The 8,746-nt window shown below is 44.8% G+C and overlaps 1 non-coding gene across 1 annotated transcript; it reads right to left on the reverse strand.

The window, feature by feature from the left end:
* Positions 1 to 244: 244 nt before the first annotated feature.
* Trnaa-ugc (transfer RNA alanine (anticodon UGC)) lies at positions 245 to 318 on the reverse strand. Its single transcript has one exon. It is a non-coding gene; the product is annotated as a tRNA-Ala (tRNA).
* Positions 319 to 8,746: the final 8,428 nt, after the last annotated feature.

Below are 8,746 nucleotides of genomic sequence, written 5' to 3' on the forward strand. Positions count from 1 at the left end.
TATCTTTCTGTAGCCAAACTGATCGTCATGTAATAGTTCTCAATTTTATTTTCTGTTCTTCTGTATATTGTTCTCGTCAGCTACTTGAATGCATGAGCTGTTAACCTGATTGTGCGAAAATTCTCTCTTGTAATTTTCGGAATTGTGTGGATGATGTTTTTCTGTAATAAATGATAACTAACTGAAACCCTCAGCTGCCGACAGGTGTTGTTGATATACCTCGATGTGGACAGCCAAAAATTTGTGCCCCGACCGGGACTCGAACCCGGGATCTCCTGCTTGCATGGCAGACACTCTATCCATCTGAGCCACCGAGGACACAGATGAATAGCGCGACTGCAGGGACTTATCCCTTGAACGCTTCCCGTGAGTCTCACATTCCCAACTGTCCAGAATTCTACATATGTGTGTATTCTACACACAAACGTGAATAATCGGTTTGTTTTTTTTTTTTTTTTTTTTTTTTGCCCCCTAGTGATTATAGAAATTACAATGAAATGTTAAGTGCCACTTCTGCCTTATTTGATTTTAAGTCTTCCGGAGTTCTTCTAAATTTTGATCGTAATACTGGCTCTCCTATTTCTCCCCATCGACTCTTGGTCCTTCTTCCATCACGCAGTCGGATAAATCCTCCCCCTTACAGAGGCCCTCAATGTACTCTTTCCACTTATCCGCTCTCTCTCCCCTGCATTTAACAGCGGAACCTCATTGCACTGGCGAAAGGCTGCATCCCTGTCTTGCCCCGTTTGCACGTCGTTCATTCACTGGAGAGTAGAATTAATAATGTCTGTATGAAAGAAATTTAAAAACAAAAAAATCTCTCCTCTGTAAGGTGACTTGTGGAGTACAGATGAAGACATGGGAGTTTTTTTCCCGTGATGGACAGGCCCTTAGCCCTGTAGGGCTGTTCCCACCCCCTCGGCAGCCCCTGACCAGCCCCAGGGCAGAATCGCATTCAGTAGGGTCGCGCGCAGCCCTCTCTCCCTTTTCACGAGGAACCCTAGGGCGCGGACAAAAGCCGCCACTACCTTTCCGCCCGAGCGAGTCGCCGCTGGTGTGACGTCACGCGGGCGAAACGCGGCCTTCTGCGTCGACGGCGAGTCCCTGATGACGTCAGCTCCACGGCAAAGACCCCTATGATCTGAACTGAACAGTCCGGCACGTTTTCCGCTAAGTATAGGACATTAATACTTATTTACATATGCGTCACGACGAGAGCGGAGATTTCTAATTAAATATAGTGAAGAATTCGTCGTAAATATAGGAGGTTTCTCCGTTGTGAAGTGCATCAACCACTGCAAAAATGGTTTTCGCGTGTTTAGATGACTCTGAATGAAGACGGGCCATAAATTGCTGCAGAGACACCTGTTAACCAGGACTCGACGCCAATGCCCTACTGTGAGTACGTTGTTGTTGTTCGGGTCTTCAGTGCAAACACCGGTATGATGCAGCTCTCCATGCTACTCTATCCTGTGCGAGCTTCTTCATCTCCGAGTAACTACTGCAGCCTACATCGATCTCAATCTGCTTACTGTATTCATCTATTGGTCTCCCTCTACGATTTTTACCCCCCCACGCTTCCTTCCAGTACTAAATTGGTGATCCCTTGATGCCTCAGAATTTGTTTACCAACCAATCCGCTCTTCTAGTCTCTTCTCCCAAGTTCTACTCAGTATCTCCTCATTAACTACCTGATCTACCCACCTAATCTTCAGCATTCTTCTGTAGCACCACACGTCTATTCTATCCTTGTCTAAACTGTTTATCATCCATGTTTCACTTCCATACATTGTTACACTCCATACAAGAACGTTCAGAAAGGACTTCCTGACACTTAAATCTGTACTCGATCTTAACAAACTTCAGAAACGCGTTTCATGCCGTTGGCAGTCTATATTTTATATCCTTCCTACTTCGACCATCATTAGTTGTTTTGCTGCTCAAATAGCAAAACTCGTCTACTACTTTACGTGTCTCATTTCCTGATCTAATTCCCTCAGCATCACCTGATTTAATTCAACTACATTCCATTATTCAAGTTTTGGTTTTCTTGATGTTCCTCTTATATTCTCCTTTCAAGACACTGTGCATTTCATTCAGTTGCTATTCCAAGTCCTTTGCTATCTCCGACAGAATTACAACTTCATCGGGAAACCTCAATGCAGAGGTTGAATATCATTGCGAATAGGCTACAACCCTGTCTGATTCCTTTCCCAACCACTGCTTCCCTTCCATGCCTCTTGTCACTTATAGCTGCCATCTGCTTTGTGTACAAATTGTAAATAGCGTTTCGTTCCCTTTATTTCATCCCTGCCACCTTCAGAATTTGAAAGAGAGTGTTCCAGTCAACATTGTCAAAAGGTTTCTCTAAGTCTACAAATGGTCCTTACCCTATCTTCTAAGATAAGTCTTAGGGTCAACATTGCGTCACGTGCCCCTACACGTCTGCGGAATCCAAACTGATCTTCCCCGAGGTCGGCTTCTACCGGTTTTTCCATTCGTCTATAAGGAATTCGTGTTAGTATTTTTCAACCGTGACTTATTAAACTGATACCTCTGTAATTTTCACAACTATTACCACCTGCTTTCTTTCGAATTGGAATTACTATATTCTTCTTGAAGTCTGAGGGTATTTCGCCTGTCTCATACATCTTCCTCACCAGATGGAAGAGTTTTGTCACTGTTCCATCGGAGTGTTGTGCACTCCCGGGGCCTTGTTTCGACTTACATCTTTCAGTGCTCTGTCAGACTCTTCACGCAGTATCATATCTCCCATTTCACCTTCATCTTCGTCCTCCTCCATTTCCGCAATATTGCCCTCAAGTATATCGCCCTTGTATAGACCCTCTATGTACTCCTTCCACCTTTCTGTTTTCCCTTCTTCACTTGGGCCTTGTTTTCTATCTGAACTCTTGATATTCATACAGATGGTTCTCTTTTCTGCAAAGGTCTCTTTAATTTTCCTTTACGCAGTATCTATCTTATCCCTAGTGATATATGCTTCTACATCCTTACATTTGTCCTCTAGTCATTCCTGTCGATCTCATTTTTGAGACATCTGTATTCCTTTTCGCCTGCTTCATTTACAGCATCTTTGTATTTTCTTGTTTCATCAATTAAATTCAGTACCTTTTCTGTTACCCAAGAATTTCTTCTAGCCCTAGTCTTTTTACCTACTTGATACACTGCGGCCTTCACTATTTCATCTCTCAAAGCTACCCATTCTTCTTCTACTTTATTTATTCCTCCTGTTCTTGTCAATCGTTTCCTAATGTTTTCTCTGAAACTCTCTGCACTCTCTGGTTCCGTTTTGCAAGGATAAGAAGAATAAGAAAGCCAGTGTTAAGTAACGGTCGCACATCCTCCACGCAAATAGTAACTGGGCCCAAATTGCTCAACTTCGGGGTTCGGGGCAGAATCGGTTTATCCCAGCGTGGCTAGGTAGTTGGCGCTTGATGTTCTGATTCGACGTATAAGTAATAATAATAAATTAAAGAGGACCCTTCTCTGCTTGTAGGAAAACAATTTTTTATTTAATCTCTAAATTTGTGTCACGAACGTTGTGGCTTTTTAAGCGTTTTTTTTCGTTTATTGTTTCTGAAATGTATTCATACAATTTTGATATAGTTTAGACACATGTTGATATCAACGTTTTTTGTTGTTTACATTAAGCAGTACTGTTTCAGTGTTCCGTGCGTCAGTGGGTGAAAATGGGGTCCTTGTGTGATCACTTAGCCTATGTACGACTATCCAAAGCCTTTTTCCTCTGGAATGGGGAGACTTATCAAGTTCAGATTTATTTCATTTGCTAAGATCTACGGTCCGTTGGTGGTGAAAAAACATTGAAGCTTGAAAGTCAATGTAATCAAAAAATTACGCCATTTATACCACATACTTTTTAGCTCTCAAACTCACTCGTGAAAGACTGTATGGTGCTTCTCGTTGATCTAGAACCGTAAAAATCGGCAGGAAGCAAGGTTTCACAGACTAAAAAAAGGAAAAAATCCTAAAAGTGTTAATTTGTGATGGTATCACACGAAAATAAATTTCTTGTCATTTGCTATCAGGCCGTCGCTCTCTCCGTCCGTTACGTGACGTTCTCAAAGAAAGGGTAGACGTTGAAATTAATTTCACATCTCACGGTCAATGTTCCATTGGCGGTGCAATAAGTGTAAGACCGCATGTCTGTGCTACTGAAAGACACGGCCAGTAATTTTGTATCTCACAAACTCACTGATCAAGGCCTATATGGTACTTCCCGTTGACATAGAGCCATGGAATTTGACAAGAAGCAAGGTTTCACTGTAGAAGTGAAGGAAAAAAATACGAAAATTGTGGTTTTGTAATTATAGCATAGAAAAAAATTCTTTGTTATTTGTTAATTGACTGTCCATCTGTCTGACATCTTGTTAAGGCAGCTTTTTCTCAGGAAAACGCATCAAGTTGTAATTTATGTCACATACTGAGGTCTGTGGTCCTCTGATGGTGTAAAAAAGTTAAGAGTCTAAGTCAGCGCAATTAACAGGCCCGGTCATTTATGTCACATATTCTGGTACTCGCTCACTCCCTCGTTACAACGTATAGCGTAGTTCCTGTTCGCCTAGAATCATAAAATTTGGGAAGAAGTGGGGTTTCATAGTACAAATAAAGGAAAGAAATGGGAAAATTGTTTACTTGTTATATTGCACGAAACAAAGTATTTGTTCTTTCATTTGTTATTAGATTTCAGACGTGGAATCAAAACATTCTCGAAAATCTTAGAACTCCTGCGGCCACTATCAACGTCGCTAACACGCAAAAATGATCTAGATCCTCGAATCCCGGGATGGATGAACTGTCTGTATACATACGAGGTGTGGCTAGAAAAAAACCGGACTAGTACTGGTGAAACAATAAAACGAATGCAATAATGCTGAAAGTTGTGTGGCCTGTCACGTGACTCTCGCTCCGCCTACTGCTCAAGTTTCATCTGCCTCCTGCACTCAGTCTGCCCGTGGCGTCTGTTTTAAGTAGTTGACGTTTTGTCTGTGCGTCGGAAAATGTTGAGTGTACAGAAAGAACAGCGTGTTAACATCAAATTTTGTTTCAAACTAGGAAAATCTGCAAGTGAAACGTTTGTAATGTTACAACAAGTGTACGGCGATGATTGTTTATCGCGAACACAAGTGTTTGAGTGGTTTAAACGATTTAAAGATGGCCGCGAAGACACCAGTGATGACACTCGCACTGGCAGACCATTGTCAGCAAAAACTGATGCAAACATTGAAAAAATCGTTAAACTTGTTCGACAAGATCGCCGTTTAACAATCGGAGCAGTGTCTGAGTTAACAGGAGTTGACAAGGAAAGTGTTAGGCAGATTCTTCATGAAAGTTTCAACATGAACAAAGTGTGTTCAAAAATGGTTCCAAAGTGTCTCACAATTGAACAGAAGGAACGCCGAAGAATGATTTGTTCTGACATCCTGGAAAACATTGAAAGTGATCCCACCTTCTTACAAAATGTTATTACTTGCGATGAATCGTGGTTTTTTACTTACGATCCCGAAACTAAACGCCAATCGATGCATTGGAAAACTCCTGGTTCTCCACGACAAAAAAAAGCACGAATGTCAAAATCGAAATTCAAGGCAATGATGATTGTTTTTTTGACATCAAAGGGATTGTGCACATTGATTGGGTACCAAACAGTGAATCAGCATTACTACATTAGCGTCCTGGCTACCCTACGTGAGCGAGTACGGAGAAAACGGAACGATTTGTGGAGAAAAAAGTCATGGATCCTTCACCAAGACAATGCCCCAGCTCACAGTGCGTTGTCAGTGAAGACGTTTTTGGCAAAACACAACATTCCCATCTTAACTCACCTGATTTGGCCCCCTGTGACTTTTTTCTTTTCCCTAAAGTCAAGTCAGCTTTGAAAGGAACTAGATTTGAGACTGTTGAAGCAGTAGAAGAAAAAGCGACGGAAGTAATGTATGGACTTACCGAAAATGATCTGCAGCATTGCTATGAACAGTGGAAAATTCGTATGGAGCGGTGTAGAAACCGAGGAGGAGAGTACATTGAAGGAGATAACATGAAATTGTAAATAATTGTAAATAAATGTTTTTTCCAGCATCAGTCCGGTTTTTTTCTAGCCGCACCTCGTAATTTAGTTTGCACGGAGCTCTCACTGTGCAAGTGCTGCTCGCACCTGGCCAATTTATTTCATTTTATTTTATTTTATCTTTTTATTTTTACATTACGTGTGCCGTTAGGCTAATGCCACACTAGGCTATTTTCTCCCCTCGATAATAATCTCGGCTGAAATAGTCGCCTAGGGTGCCACATTTCAAACGATTATAAACGCGGCGGATGCCGCACTAGCGACAAAAATCGGTGACTTCTGCAGTTGTGTTGCAATCTGCCACGAGAGACATCATGCATGATGATCTGTCATTCAAAACTGAAATATTTAGCTGCAGTAGCATTATATGTTTTAGTTCGACGTCGCAGAAGGCGTAACCGCTAGCGAAAATTATGGATTCATCCAGTTATTACCAATTGTCCAAGTGAAGGAAAGTTTGTGTTGTTATACAAGAAACTTAGGAGTTAAACGGAGAAATTCTTTGAATATTACCGCATGTCCGCAGTATCTTTACACTTACTGCTCTCGAGTATAGAAACTGTCCGCCCCGATAGCTGCATGGTCAGCGTGCCGGACTGTCGTCCTAAAGGGCCCGGGTTCGATTCCCGGCTGGGTCGGCGATTTTTCTCCGCTCAGGGACTGGATGTTGTGTTGTCTTCGTCATCATTTCATCCCCATCCGGCGCGCAGGTCGCCCAATGTCAATGACACCAAACGCTCATTTACAATATAGAAACTAACTTACAAAAGAAGGATACTGTGGTGTCACCGCTAGACACCACACTTGCTAGGTGGTAACTTAAATCGGCCGCGGTCCTGTAGTACATGTCGGACCCTCGTGTCGCCACTGTGGGATCGCAAACCTAGCGCCACCACAAGGCAGGTCTCGAGAGACTGAGGAGACCTCGTCCCCAGTTGTACGGACAACATACACTCCTGGAAATTGAAATAAGAACACCGTGAATTCATTGTCCCAGGAAGGGGAAACTTTATTGACACATTCCTGGGGTCAGATACATCACATGATCACACTGACAGAACCACAGGCACATAGACACAGGCAACAGAGCATGCACAATGTCGGCACTAGTACAGTGTATATCCACCTTTCGCAGCAATGCAGGCTGCTATTCTCCCATGGAGACGATCGTAGAGATGCTGGATGTAGTCCTGTGGAACGGCTTGCCATGCCATTTCCACCTGGCGCCTCAGTTGGACCAGCGTTCGTGCTGGACGTGCAGACCGCGTGAGACGACGCTTCATCCAGTCCCAAACATGCTCAATGGGGGACAGATCCGGAGATCGTGCTGGCCAGGGTAGTTGACTTACACCTTCTAGAGCACGTTGGGTGGCACGGGATACATGCGGACGTGCATTGTCCTGTTGGAACAGCAAGTTCCCTTGCCGGTCTAGGAATGGTAGAACGATGGGTTCGATGACGGTTTGGATGTACCGTGCACTATTCAGTGTCCCCTCGACGATCACCAGTGGTGTACGGCCAGTGTAGGAGATCGCTCCCCACACCATGATGCCGGGTGTTGGCCCTGTGTGCCTCGGTCGTATGCAGTCCTGATTGTGGCGCTCACCTGCACGGCGCCAAACACGCATACGACCATCATTGGCACCAAGGCAGAAGCGACTCTCATCGCTGAAGACGACACGTCTCCATTCGTCCCTCCATTCACGCCTGTCGCGACACCACTGGAGGCGGGCTGCACGATGTTGGGGCGTGAGCGGAAGACGGCCTAACGGTGCGCGGGACCGTAGCCCAGCTTCATGGAGACGGTTGCGAATGGTCCTCGCCGATACCCCAGGAGCAACAGTGTCCCTAATTTGCTGGGAAGTGGCGGTGCGGTCCCCTACGGCACTGCGTAGGATCCTACGGTCTTGGCGTGCATCCGTGCGTCGCTGCGGTCCGGTCCCAGGTCGACGGGCACGTGCACCTTCCGCCGACCACTGGCGACAACATCGATGTACTGTGGAGACCTCACGCCCCACGTGTTAAGCAATTCGGCGGTACGTCCACCCGGCCTCCTGCATGCCCACTATACGCCCTCGCTCAAAGTCCGTCAACTGCACATACGGTTCACGTCCACGCTGTCGCGGCATGCTACCAGTGTTAAAGACTGCGATGGAGCTCCGTATGCCACGGCAAACTGGCTGACACTGACGGCGGCGGTGCACAAATGCTGCGCAGCTAGCGCCATTCGACGGCCAACACCGCGGTTCCTGGTGTGTCCGCTGTGCCGTGCGTGTGATCATTGCTTGTACAGCCCTCTCGCAGTGTCCGGAGCAAGTATGGTGGGTCTGACACACCGGTGTCAATGTGTTCTTTTTTCCATTTCCAGGAGTGTAGCTAGCGATTGGACGTGCTAAGCCTTGCTCTCATTTGCCGAGAGATAGACAGTAGAATAGCCCTCTGCTAAGTTAAATGGCGACCACCTAGCAAGGCGCCATTTGTATCAGTGCCAATAGCTTACGAGTATGCAGGAGAGATGTATTCCAACAAGAGAATAAAGTTAAGTATTAAAAAAGCTACGTATTTTTCTTTAGTCCATTTATAAGTCTCATGTTCCAGACTTCACGCCCGTCTGCGTTAGCCTTGCGTGCCCTATCGGCT

The sequence above is a fragment of the Schistocerca nitens genome, chromosome 11, assembly GCF_023898315.1.
Source record: "Schistocerca nitens isolate TAMUIC-IGC-003100 chromosome 11, iqSchNite1.1, whole genome shotgun sequence".
Lineage (NCBI taxonomy): Eukaryota > Metazoa > Arthropoda > Insecta > Orthoptera > Acrididae > Schistocerca > Schistocerca nitens.